Source organism: Pezoporus wallicus, unplaced genomic scaffold, assembly GCF_028554395.1.
Source record: "Pezoporus wallicus isolate ANWC-B61680 ecotype Strahan unplaced genomic scaffold, APGP_CSIRO_Pwel_v1 scaffold_6446, whole genome shotgun sequence".
Lineage (NCBI taxonomy): Eukaryota > Metazoa > Chordata > Aves > Psittaciformes > Psittacidae > Pezoporus > Pezoporus wallicus.
The window spans coordinates 932066-946610 of NW_026636264.1; the positions used below are offsets into that span (position 1 = coordinate 932066).

The following is a 14545-nucleotide window of genomic DNA, read 5'->3' on the forward strand; positions in this document are numbered from 1 at the left end:
TTTTCAATTGAAACACATTTTAATAAAATAAAGGCATGAATGTGCATTTCTACTTTTGGCTATGCTCCTAAAGTGTGTTGCAGTATCAGTGTATGCAGGCATCAGGTAAGCTCCAGTTTTGCTCAGTCATATTTCTGTCTTAACCCCAAATAATATTGCATGTTCTTCAGTCTTTGATCTCTTCTACCTTGCTCTTTTTTCCCTATGAGATACCCAGTGTAAATTTACACAAGGCAGTTGAAAGTCTGGCAGTAACTGAAATCATGTTGAATCAGGGACAATTTTAATTCAGAAAGAAATATCTTTGAGTGTCAATAATCAGGAGTCAGCTCCTGTTAAGTCAAACCAAGGTGAGAGCTGACGTTTTGTTTGAAGGAAGAAAAGGCTAATGCATGTTCTCACCATGTTGCCAATTCTTAAGTATTTTTAAGACAGATAATCTGCACTACAAAGATTTTACTTTCAAAGGGGTATTTTGGGAGTGAGAGAAAACTCTGGTAGCCAAGGTTTATGCCATAGCGCACAATATAGATCAGGTGTTTCAAAATAGTCATGTCCTGAAGCAATTTACTTATGGAATGGGATTCCTCTTCTTGTTTTTTAAATGGGATTAAAATATTTTTCTTGAATTTACCATGGAGGACGTGATACTTCATCTTGAGTGATCAGATAATGGAACTGAGAGAATGCAAAAAGCCTTTCCCTAAGCCCAAATCGTCATTTTGCAAAGACCAACAGAAGCTCCCAGCAGCACTGGTTTTGCAAAGGCACTGAGTGACAATACAAAGAGAGAACACCCAGGCCAGCTGCTTGCCAAAGGCAGAAGGGCAGTAGGGTGTGCTCATATAAAGGAACTATTACTGCACTGGGGTCAGCCCCCTGGTTTGTAGCTGGATCACTCTTCTGTGAGTTATTTGTCCAACACATGAATGTACCCTGCAGCTTTTCCCTTCTCAAAGCTCTTCAAGGGCACCTTGGAACATCCTTTTGCTATCCACATTCTTAGTTCAGTGAAATTTGAGTGAATGTAAAGTACTCCTGAGATGGGATCTTCAGCCAGACTTCTTTGAATTTACCCAATATGTTACAAAGTTTAGAAAGAGTCAGATGGAACAAGGCATGATAACCTGATCATTATTCTTAACACAAAAGCTAAAAAGACACTTTAATTGCTTGCTTAGCACAAAATTCTGTTGTCAGGATTTGGAGCTATTATGATTGAGTAGTTTGAGTGACTGTTATACCAGGACAGTATGATGTATGGTGAGGCGTCTGCCATGAGAACAGAGCTGTGTTGCTGAAAATTAATCATCTTTCATGTCCTGCTAGGATACGCTGCTGACCTCAGCATGCCTCGTTGTTACTGTTTTCATCATGTTTTTAGACTATGGTTTGCAAAGAAGATAAATCATGGAATCAGAATAGTTAGGGTTGGAAAGGATCTTCAGATCATCCAGTTCCAACCATGGGCAGGGACACCTCACACTAAACCATCTCGCCCAAGGCTTCGTCCAACCTGGTCTTGAACACTGCTAGGGATGGAGCATTCACAACCCCCCTGGGCAACCCATTCCAGTGCCTCACCACCCTTACAGGAAAGAATTTCCTCCTTATATCCAATCTAAACTTCCCCTGTTTAAGTTTTAACCCGTTAGCCATTGTCCTGTCACTACAGTCCCTAATAAAGAGTCTGGTTTTGTGCATCCCAGAGCCTTTTACTGATACTTTTGATGGGTTCAGAAGCACAGTTGCAGAGAATTATATGTGCCTTGAGGGGTTCTTGGCCTCTTGTGTTCTGGTCCTCCTGCCAATCTTCATATTGTTTACAGATATGTTGGCAAGGATTTCGGCCAAGCTAATGGCCCTCTAAAGAGGGAGAGTCACTATCTGAGCATGAGCTCACGCTGTTACATAGACTCTGGATCAGACTGAATGTATTGCAGCCCAGACTCTTGGGGACTGTATGAAAGCTAGGAGTTCCAGCATGCTCCAGAGGAGAACCTTAAAGACAGCTTAAAGCAGTAGCCTGTGGGTGCAGAAGGAGAGCAAGCAGGTCATCAAATTTAACAAACCTACACGAATTGCTGAGCCTGTTCTTCCTGTACAGCCTAAACACAGACATTACTTCTAGACAGGAGGTTCTCTTGCAGGTCACAGGCTGTCCTTAAGATTGATATTATATTTTCAATTTGGCAGAGTAATTCTACCTGTTCCTTTCTATATATTTCACTTAGTTTAGTTGCTCCTTAAGTAGAGGTGTTCACTTCTCTGTATTGTAGACTAAGAGTAGTGTAGTACAATTTAATTACTGTATCTGCTAACAGTGCCCCAGGTTGGGAAAGCACTTCTTTCTCAACACTTGTAACAGCAGTATAGTGCTAAGAGGAGCATATGATACTTGCAGCCAGATCTCTGGAGAGCTTCTACAACCACAGTAAGGATCTTACTCCAGGATCAGTTTGCTTTTGCACCACTCTCTACAGGGTTATATGTCTTTTTGTTAATGACTGGTATTTATCCTAATCTTGAGTCCTGTCTTGCCATTTGATTTTTTTTTTTTATGTGAGTTTTTCATTGACAATTGTTAGGTGCAGTGATTTAATGGCACTGTTTCTTTGAGAAGCTTTGCTCTAGCTGCAGCTGTCTTATAAGCTATATTTAACCATAAGACAGTCTATGTTAATTTTGAGATTTTTTGGGGGGGAAAAAAGCATCTTATGCTTAGTTTTATCATACTATCCCCATGCATGGGAACACTTTCAAATGTGCTTAGAAAGTTATAACATTTCTGCTTCAAAAATTAAAACTCTCAGAGCCTCATTTCTGCCTAATGCTTCTGCAGGCAAGATGTCGTTTGAGTCATCTAAAGATTGTTGATTAAAAAAAAGAATCCTTGTATAAGTGAAAACTGAGAATGAAAGGGTTTAACTGGCTTATTGTGAAAAGACATAGACCTATTGAGTGCAAAGTTGGTAGCCCTTTCAGCTTTGTACTCTAAGGTTTAGGTAACTTCCTGAAGATTCCTATCATCTAGCTGACATCTTGCCCTGGAAGAGGAGGGGAGTAGACCAAGATCAGAGGTGGGATGAGGAGAGCAGGCAATAGTCAAATGTCTGCCTTCACAAGCAGGCTTCTGCACAGAGTTTCCTGAACCCTCCCTGAGGGGCAGCTTTAAATAAAAGGAGGGTGGTTTGGAGGATTGGTTGGTTTGGTTTTCTTGTTGGTTTTTTTTTTCCATGGGGAAATTAACTTTTGAGTCTTATACAGTTGTTTTATGGTGAACTCTGATGCAGGTAATCCTCTTCCAAATAGTTTGTACGTTGTGCAGTGTTGATTGTGGCTCTAAACAAGCCTTCAGTTATTCACAAAGCACTTCAATTGATCATCTGATTGCATGTCCCCATCAGTATAAGGCCCTGGATGGTGGACCACATAGCTTTTCTGTTTCATGGGCTACTGTATTTAGAGCCACAGCTATAAATGGCTACTGTCTGATTGACTTGATACTGCAGCCTCCATAGGTTGGGCAAATTTCAGCCTTTTGTGCAGGGCTGAATGTTTCTTTCCATGGCCCAGTGGTGGATGAGTGCACCCATAGCCTGTGAGTGGTTCTGTACTACTGTGGCGCGGGGGTCTGTGGCATTAGGTGTAGTGCTGCCTGACCTCAGCTCATTGACATTGTCACTGTTAACCTTGATCCTGTGCTCCAGAGGCACTTGGGGGGATAGCGGTGGCATTGAATAGTTGACACATTGATGTTGTGTACAGTTGTGTAGGCCTTCTGCAGCAGGCCTAATTATATCCATAAATGCACTTAACACTAAGGGGGAGAAAAATACCTCTATTGTCAGAGAACCCATCCAATTTTTGACAGGTTTATTTAAATACTGTAGTGGGTTTAACTTGCAAATCTATTTGTCATGCTTTTCATAGCATAGAGAAAAATCTCTTACCTGTTTTATTGTATACTTGTTCTTGGAGCGTCTGTCATTGTTTCTGGCTAGACTTAACGGGTAAAATCTCAGAAAAATAGGAAAGAGTTAACAGGTAAAACCTCAGGGAACAAGTACTTCAACATTTCCAGAAGTGAAAGAAAAAATTATTTGGATGCCAAAGAAAATAACTTCTTATTCCTGTGAAAAATAAGGGTTTCTAATAGAAATAGAGTCCCATGGCAAATCTGAATTATTCAATCAGGTTTGTTTGATTTGATCTTTAAAACCATTTCCCTTCCTACTTGCCAACTGTCAGATACAGAAATGCTGACAATTTTAAAGGAAAAAATAAGAAAGACCCTAGCTCAGGACAGATAGAGCAAAATGGGCTGGAGAGCTAAATTTAACATTGTAATGTTTGAAATTCCCTTAAATGCCTTATTTTATGCTTTATTTATTTTTATGCCTTATTGCTATTGTTTATCAGGGAAAAAATGTAAGCAGAAAATTAGGGATCTTGAGAAATAAGCACATTCTGTGCTCTGAATCCTGCCTTTCTGTATTATAAGATTCTGGTTTTCCATGTTATGAAGAAAATAATACTGTGAAAATCTGAACTGTGAATTAATGACACTTTAACAAATGGTAAGGTTTCATAAAGGAGCTTACTGGTTAAACCACTGAATCATGGTCTGAGGAGAAAAAATAGCCTGTTGGCTTGAAAAATGTCTGAAAATAGGTTACATACAGTGTCTGCAAATGATAATTTCTCTAGCTGGAAATAGACTACTGGAGGCATACTCCAGGGGACTGATCTTTTTAATAATACATATATAAATAATTTGAATGAGAATATCAGATGTAAGATCATAGTAAATGTTAGGTGATGATACCGAAGTTAGAGGAAGGGAATAGCAAACACTTCAGAATTTATGCAACCCTATTCAGAGGGATTTGGGATCTTTTAAGCGTCTGAGTCATTCAGTGGAAAATGCCCTTTAATGCAAACAGATGTAAAACAATGAGTCTAGTGGCAACCACACAAAACAGAGTATGTATTAAACAGAGCACTCACTGACTAGACATGAAATTGAGGTTTACTGTATGATGTAGCTGGAAATACAAGACCAGTATAGCTGTGAAGGAGAACAATGAGAGAAAGGGGGAAATGCTGCACAAATCCAAAGAGGAGTAATGTGATTGTACAATGTGTTGCTGGATCACAGAAATGCGTGAGACTAGCTGTGGGGTTCCAGGGGGTGGATTTCAGTTGGATAACACCAAGGAACTAAAAAATGCTCTACTTACATAGTAGTAAAGTCACAGGATTTGTGTCCAAGGTCCTTTTCAGTAGGGATTTCGGTGTGGTAGAGCTGGAGGAACAGCTGGAGGCAAAGGCATCCATTTTTGTTAAGGAGGGCATAGAAGCTCTAGGCAGTTGGGTTTGGGGGGGTGTTTGTGGTGTTGGTTCCCAGTTTTGAACCTTTGGCTTAGTAATGCTGAACCATGAAAGTAGCTCCAGGAGACCTCTAAAACTGAGGGACTGAAATGTCTTCATGTTCATTTGGATCCATCATCAATGGATGTTTCCTCAAGGTGGTAGGGTCACTGAAATACAGTGAGTCTAGAAGAATGCTTAGAACAGCAATGAAAGCAGCAGAAAGCTCAACAGTAGGGACTAAAAGAGGTGATTCAAACTCAAGTGCAGAAAGTTCAAAGAGCTGCTTTTCACTGTTAGCATTTTTAGCATGATTTCCAACTGCAATACTTCGTCCTAAAGAACTGGGATTTTAGATAGCATCAGAAGCATCAAGGAGTAAGAGCTGAAAGTGTGAAGCAAATACACAATTGGACAAATCTGTAAGAAGGAACCTAATCTAAGGTAGTTTTACTATGATGAACCTAAGATGGAAGACTTTGGTTTTGGCATCTAAAATGTGTTTATTAATACTACTTCAGTGGTCTGTGATAGAGAAGGAAGACACAGTTTGCTCAGCCATCTTAGAAACAGAGCCATCTGTTGCCAGATGTGCCAAAGTAGGCAGTATCTGTTTGGATGGTAGATGACCAATATGTACTCCAGTTGATGAAAAAGGAGGTTTGATTCATGTCCCCTTCGCTCCGAGATGGCCTACCTGCCCCAAAACAGAGGTAAACATAATAGTTCCTGAAAGGACTCTCCAAGAGTGAAAGGGATTATCTCTTTTGTTACAGGTAAATCATCTTGAGGTGTAAAGCAAAGCCAAGCCCTGGAGCAGAACTCATTATTGTCTGTGGTTTGCAGATGTTTGTGTTGATGCAAGTTAGGATCACCTTATCCTTTATCCTCAACCTTGTTGTAGCAAATACTACTGTTGCGTCTGGCTGTGTTTTACTCTGTGTTAGTCCGTTAGTCTCATCTTCCTTTGATGCTTCTTTCTTCTTCACTCCCTTAGATACTGTTCTGGGGCCTCAGTTTCTTACTCCATCTAAACGCATAGGTTGTTCATGATCTTGGGAGAGCAGGGCTGCTAACCCACAGTGTCCCACTAGAGAGCATATCTCAGAATATAAACGGCAGGCTGGAACATCAGTAGAAGGTGGGATTGTATGATGCTGAGAATTACAGCTCATAGAAAGAGCAGTGGAAGAAAATTTGGCCGACCAAAATCCTGAAGGTAGGTGTGAGAGGGCAGGGAATGGGATTTCATCCGTACAGCCAAATAACAAGTTGTGGTTTACTTAAAATAAGCAGCCACAAGTCAATACTGAGCTTTGGCTGAAGTGGGGCTGATGATCTGTTTCAATTATAACAGTGTTCATGTAGGCATAAAAGTGTTTAGAGGCAAGCATTTCCTGTCTGGTTACAGGCTTCTTTAATCTCTGCAATATAGAGCTTAGAGAGAGGTTTTGATGTGTCAAAGAAACTCTGTCAATATACAATACCTGCCTTTGGTGGAAGAGGTTGGTTTCAGAACCTGTCAGGTCTTTGTGTCACCTGAGTGAGCACAGGAGAAAGCAGAGGCCGGGAGAGGGGGGTATCCATGGAAAAGTGCACCTTCTGGTGGCACTGGGCTTTGACCAGTTTTGTGAAAATTAAGCTGTTATTTTTGCCTTTTTTTTTTTTTAAACAGAAGTAGTTCTCATGATTTTTCCCCATCAGAACTGGAACTCATCACAGTTGTATGGTGGGTAGACACTAGTCTGATTCATGGACACAGTTCAGTTGCAGGTACAAACTTTGTACATGCAGAATGCATTTGTAAATAAGAGTCTTTCCTCTGATTGTTTCCTCTTTGTATTCCACGTTTGGCCTGGATTGAGTATCCAGTGAAACCAGTGGCAAATCTAGCAGCAACTCTGATGGGAGCTCAGACCCTTGGGTCTTTATGCTTGTGGTTATTTCCACTCTTTTATTTAGCTAATAAGAATTACACAAATGCTTCTTTTAGAAAAATATTCTTTCTGGCAGTAATAAGATATATTTCCCCTGAGAGCTATTTCTGCTGTATTGCCGTTGCTTTCTGATCCCTAACAGCCGAATCCTGGTTGAGCCCCTCATGAAACTAGACTACAAGCTTATAGGTTATATATTCAATCAGAGAGTAAGGGAAGCACAGCATGGCCCCAGAACTGTCTCATTGCTTTTACTAAAGCATGTGGGGAACCAGGTGTGTAGAAGTGTAAATCTGTAAACTGCATGTTTTTAAAATAACCATACAGATGTGTTACACTACGTTAATTTCCTAAGTGATTTAACCCTGTGCACAATTAATGGCATGAAAAAGGAGCAGAAGCCTAACATATTTCTGCTTTACTGAGTGGAGTATTCTGGACCCTTGTATTGTGTAACTTTACACCTAGAGATGGAAGCAGGGTAGCAGCAAAAGCTGTTCATATCAGGTTGTAGATAAGGGTGTCACTGGACCCTTTTGCCCCTCTAGGTGTCTTGTAACAGCCTTTCATGGCAGCTGTTCCATTTTAAGGATGAGTGCACGCAACAAATTCCAGACATCCCATGGCCAGTGCAGTTGCTGAATGGTGAGTTTAGGCTTCATTTGGTACAGGCCTCAAGAGGGCTGAGACGGAGCTGTCAGGGCTTATTGTTCAGCCTGCAAGATCTAAATAAAGAAAACATCTCAAATTCCAGTTGACACTGTTGTTTTACCAGAGAGGAATAAACAGAGAGCGTAGGTTTTTAAGCTAGTCATATCCCTGTTGTGTTTGGTTTATGTTTTAACTGTGTGCCTAATAACATGAAGATCTTGGTTTAATATCTTTATAACCTCCGACAGTTAAATAAAGGAATTAGAAATGCAGCTTTACCCAGTGACCAGAAATAAATGAATATTCATTGTTGAGGATAAATTGACCTGTATGCTTTTCTTCCTAAATTGTCTTCAATCTCTCAATTCCATTTGAGAGCTCTAAGCGTAACTAATGCTGCTTTTCTGAAGTATGTGTTTAATAAGTCAGCTTTTGCTTAGTTTATATGTTTATTACTACAAAATTACTACTACAGCTAGTGGAATATTAGCTTTTCATTGCTATTTAAAATGAGGTTTGTTGGAGAAAAAAAAAAAGAAACCTACTATACAGTTCAGATAAAACGAATAAAACTCCAGAAAATCCAAGGACAGAATAAGTCTTAAGACTTATTGGAAAATGGAACTGGCACCTACGAGTGCTTTTTCCTGTGGCTTCTTACTTTGCTAAGCAGCTGTACTTATTCTTTCAGAAACACTTGTGTAGGCAATTCCTCCACAGTTGTGGGGGCTTTTTAAAATAGGATTTTTTTTAATTATTTTTTTTTTAACGACTGACACAAAAGGCTTCTAATTGTTCCCCAAGAAAACAAAAAGCTGCATAAGGAATGTCTGGAATGACTGTCACACATGCTGATGTTGAAGCAGAGGTAAATACTTCCAGTGGTATTACATACAGTGGTACTGCATACTGCAGCAAAGCAACATGTTCATTTGTGACATGAAATTTAATTTTAAGAAAGAAATGTAGTAGTTGGATGAATTTCCCCATCCCATTGCACAGCAGAACCAGTCAGAAAACTGCATCTGTGACTTTGTCCATGATGGTTCACCTATGGATGGATTTCAGTGTTTTCTAGGGAATTGCACCCCTGTCCCAATTCCTCTCCAACCATAAATCTCCATGACACATGCAGCTACTTTAGAAGTGAATCCAAAATGTGTTGCTATCTGACCAAATGGTAGTGTAGCTTTCCCAAGAGAAAGAACACATTGTTTTTGCAGTTTTAAATAGAGCTGAAAGTGTAGTTGCAGTTAGCCCTGCTATTGAATTACTTTCTCAAGTGTGTTAGGAAATATACTTGATGGTGGGGAATGCAGAAGGAGAGTATAAATATGGGAGCTAGACAGGGCTATTTCCAAATGTCAGCACCAAAGTGTACTTTAAAGCAAAGAGGTGTAATAGTTTTTATATCAGAATTATTCTCTACACGGTACTCAGGGAAACTGGACATTTTTTATCAGCACAAGAAGATACTTTTGTGCATACATAAAACTGCAAAGGTACAAAGAAATAGCATACATTGAGGTTAACTGCGCATACATATTATGGTGTCAAATATTATATCTGAAGGTCTCCCAAGAGATAATAAGCAAACATGCTGTAGACGAATGGTCTAATTTTTTTCCTCTGCTCCCCTGTGAGGCAGTTTAGGGTTATAAATGTTTTGATGATTTATTTCCTTCTCCGTCTTTCTTCTCCTGCTGTTCCTTATGTTCTCTCATCCTCACATCATCCTCATCTTCCTTACCCCTTTTTTGCCCACACTGAGTTAAGAAAGAAGAACTTAAGTCAGAAGTAATGTTCATGTTGTTCTGAAACCAATAGTTCCTGATTTATTTCAAAACACTCCATCCCATACCCATTTCAGCTTTTGTTTCATGGTGGGACTGTTTCTGCCCCTACCTGTTTAGCTTTATTTTTATGGTGCTAAAGTTCCTTTCACTTTCAAGAGCTTTGTTCCAGGCATGGGTGGTTTGTTTTAGGAATAACTTATGGCAAGTAAGTAGCATGCTCTGATAAACAGATATAAATAGATCTAGATGGAATGTGCATAAAAATCATCACCTATGTCATCATTGTTCCTTGACCTAATTAACTCAAGCATACTCCTATAGAATATAGAATAGATTTTTCCTTAGGTGATTCTCTGGGAGGTGGTGGACTTGTGCAGTTATTCAGATACAATACTGGAGTTTCTCTTTCCAAAGTTATGGTCTTTCTGATTGTACTGCAGCAAGTCCTGCAAACTGTAGGTGGTGGCTGGTCTGTCTTTCAGAAATTCTAATGTCCTGTTTTATACTCCCTCTTGGAGGGAGGACAGTACATGCCCTTATGGCATTAGCATTTCTGTACAGAGATGTCATGTTCCCAAGGTAGGATGTTGCTTCCCCTGTCATCTGTCTTAGACAGAGCTACAAAAGATATTGGGTCATAGCTCTGTTGTTCTGTGATACTGGGATTCCCTGATATTTAATGGTGCTGAAAAGGATATTTCTGTATGTTTGGGTTTTTTTCTGCTTTGTAATGTTTTAGGGCTGAGGAATCAAGAAGGAAAGGGATAGCACACTTGGATGTTGTCAGGTCAGTAAGAGTGGCCAAGCATGTGACAGCAGTGTGTTGGTGATCTTGAGAACTGGGAGCAATTCATGTCTGCAGTTGATCAGTTCAACTGAGTCAGCTCTCTGAGGATGAACAGTGGAGCTGAGTCCTTGCCTTGTTTGTCAGTGTTCTGTAGTCACTCTAAGGAAGTCATAAGTTAGTGTCTGTCTCTGCAACAAACGTTTGTGATGTGCTAAGCAAGAGGTAAAAGGAATTATACACTTGTCTCATGGTTCCCCAGTCCACAGAGCGCAAATGAGAAACATCAGTCTAACAAATGACCTGCATGTTGGGCTTCAAACTGACTTTGAACTTTCATTTGAAAATAAGGTGGATGTTCCAAGTCAATACAACCTTTCTTTAGTTTGTGTGGAATTGAGATTGTCATTCCAGCTCAGCGCTCTGCGTTGTGAAAGATGGATGTGCGTCAGTTGCATCTAGAGTCACAAGGGATGCTAGCACTATCCCTAGAGTCTTTAATTGCTTTCAGTAGAACATCAGTTTGTCAGTGGTGAGTTCAGTTCTAGTATTGAGGTTCATTAGCCTGAAAAATAGTTTACTAGCTGGGCTGAGCATGCTGCAATGCCTAATGATGATTTTTTGCTTGTTTGTTTTTTCTGAGGCTAGGTTGGCCTGCTTGATACCGTATTCTCTCATTAGTAGGAAGTTGACTGGTTTTGGGGAGACTGTATTTGAATGCAGTGTAGTGAAATGTGAAATATCCAGGGAACAATATAATTGCTTAACCTTTGTCATGACTTGCTGTATCCTCTCCCAGACCTTGTACAGAGATCAGTTTTTTCAATCCTGGTTTTAAACTGACCAAACAATGAGCTCACATTACCCTGCATCTTCTCCCCTTTTGTTTTCCTCCTCCTTTGCTGTTGTGGGGTTACCCAAACCCAAAGCAGGGTAGTTTTCCAAGAATAAAAATCTTACATTCTGCATGAAGGTGAATAGCTTGCCCGTGATACACATCAGGTCATTGTGAAGCCAAAGTGCGTGTTTTCTTTACTCTTCACCTTGTGCCCTATGACCTCTGTAGCTTTAGCTTTGGTTTCCAGACTGAAAGAGAACTTTCCATTTAATTTTTTTTTTTTTTTTTTTTTTTTTTTTCTTCTGAAGCAGTTGGAGGTGGTTTGCTTCTCTGGCAATAGTGATGGCTGTAACTCTTAACAGCCTTGAGGAACACAAGAGGTGGATATAATAAGGTACATAATGTTACTTGTGTGTCAGAGGTTGAGCCTGCAGTTGTGTGCAAGAGCTCTCTTCTTGGGGTGCATTTTGGGGAAAAAAGTGCCAGCAGTACCCCTGCAGAATTTGGTGTGGGTTGCGTGGAGGTTATTTACGCAACATTGTAGGACTGGGGTTCCTACTGATTTTAAAGCTGATGTCAGTACCCCATTACCTTTGAGAAGTGGATATTCGTACTTCTCATGTAAAAGGAGCATTAAGAGAGTAGTCTTAAACACTGATATCCCCAAATATTATACATTAGCATTAAATGAGCTTATAATAATAATGGGAAAACCTTTAGGAATCACGACCTTTAGAATCATTTGAACCGTCTGCTTTCTGTCAATTTTTGCCTTTTAGAAAGTGCTAATTCTTGTTAAGTCCGCATGAGAGACTTGTTTAATGAGCAGATTAAATGGGTGATTATATGTCTTTTTAAAATGGATTTTGTGGACGGGCTTCATGATGCCACTCTCCCATTTGGCACAGCAACACAGAGCCGTCTTTTTAATTACCCCTGCAGGGTCACTGGGACCCAAGCTGTTTGCTTTATTAAACCCTGATGGTGCCTTTGGAGCAGCTCCTTCTAAACTCTGCTGCCACAATTGTATCTAAATTAGCATCTGAGTGACCCTGTTTTCAGGCTTTCCAAACCCCAGCTGACAGGAATTGCCAAAAGATGCTAATTGCTTGGGCTGGGCTAGGAACAAGGGCTCGCCAAGATAACAAAAGGACTAATGTTTCTTTCAGTATGCATCCAGATCCACATAAGTACCTCTTTTAATTACCAAGAATTATTGTAATGCCCAGTCAATGGAATAATTGACCCTCAACAGGGAGAGCTTATTATGTAATAAATAATGGTGTCAGCCTTGTCAGAGTAGCAGGTACCAAGGTGATTTGCTGGACTGAAAAGAGCTTTTCTCAGCAAGGGCTCTGGGATAGACCAAGGCATCCCAGTAGGAGTCCAGCAGAGGGAACTAATTTGAGTTTAACTGAGAGGAAATGCACTGAAAGCTTTTAGACTTATCTTTATGATGACAAAGGAAGAAATAAAAAGGATTGGGTTGGTAGTTTGGCAGCTTACATGGAGGGAATTTCCCACTGATGAGGCAGACAGTCAAGTGTTATGCAGCTACTTCTAGTCTATGGGGTTTTCAAGAGCATATTTTCATCAGAGATACAGGGGGATAATGAGAGAGTGGAGTTTGCTGTCTTATCTTAATTTATGTCTCTGTCTCAGCATGCATATATTCACCATATTTGCAGCAGAATAACATGACATTGTTAGAGACAAGCAATTGATACATGTAAAATATCTAATGTGGTCTTATGTGAAGAAACAAATCCAATGTGGTTTTGCCTGCTCTCCTGTTCTTACACTTGCCTTCCATTTCAACTCCTAAATCCTGGGAGATGCTGCAGACTGAAGGGGTTAGACCTGTTCTCAAAGCCACTGAAGTGAAACCAGGGTTCATTTATTTTGTTGGTGTGCCCAGAATAACTCAGAAATTGAGATCTGGCCTTCGATTCTGAAGTCTCTATGTTCATAAAGAAAATACAGTCTACACTAGAGCAGTTATCCTGGTGTTCAAAGTAGGCTCTGGGGATAATCTAGCAACTGTTGGCAAATATATATGGAAAACACATACAGACATGGAAAATCCCTTCCCATCCCCCTTGCAAACATGGAAAGAGGCTGTGCACACAGCATGGGCCTAGGGGAAATGTTTGTAGTCTCATTTATGACAGTACTCTTGTCCTTGTAGGTCATACTATTGCAAATTTGGCTTGAAACATGTTGGCAGGACTACTTGAGGAAACCTGCAAACTGCCTGCCAAAACAAGTTTTGGACCAAACTGTGCTTTTTAGTGCCTTGCTTTTATGATTAAGATCACTCCTGCAAAGCATGCATAAAGCAAGAAAGTAAATATTGACTTGGCTGGGCGATGTATGAATAGCAGTTCTTGTTGTGTTTATAAGGTCAGCAGAAAGATGTAATGGAGTTGCCTCCTTGTGATGAACTTAATTTCAGTTCATCCACTGTGTTGTCCTTTGGGAATAGTTTTTGTGATGTACGGTACATCAGTATTGTGAAACAAACATATTCTAGTTCAAAGCTGTTTCCAGTGTGATGCTCCTTTAAGTAGACACTTCTTGCTTTGCATGCTCCTTAGCTAAGAGCATGGGCGTCCAGTGAGGTTTAGCATAACAGAGGAAATATTTCAGTCAAAGGTTGATAAACTGAGAATGAATGGAAAATGAATGTTGTAGATTAATTACACATAAATCATATTAAGCTCTTTACATTTAAATGTGCTCTTCGCACTTTCTAATCTGTCCTTACATGTCACTCAGCACTCAGCATTTTCAAATTGCCACAGCAGAAGAGAGTAGCAGGTTTGAGGGTAAGTTTTGTCTGATAAATCCAACTGTATCCTTCCAGAGAGCTTAGCTTCCTCTGGAGAGGCATTTGGATCAGGGTGGGATCACAGCGCAGCAGCAGTAGTGGTATTGGGAGCTGGTTGTACTTCATCGTATAATCACCAGTTACAAGTATTGTTTGAACTATGAAGTAAATTTAAGCTGTACATTTAGGATGTATTTAACTCCTACTGAGACTGCATATTCTTATAGAGTATTTGTGCACATAGTGTTTGATAAAGCACACCTGAGAAATCTTGAGAACATCCTGTTGCTTTCACCCTTTCTTTTTCTCTCTGAATTATGCCCTTACTCGTACTGC

General features: G+C 40.0%; 1 protein-coding gene across 4 annotated transcripts in view; it reads left to right on the forward strand.

Annotated features, from left to right (window-relative positions):
• The window catches only part of ATP8A2 (ATPase phospholipid transporting 8A2), a 323111-nt gene that overhangs the window by 245364 nt on the left and 63202 nt on the right, over positions 1–14545 (forward strand). The gene's annotated exons all lie outside the window — the stretch shown is intronic.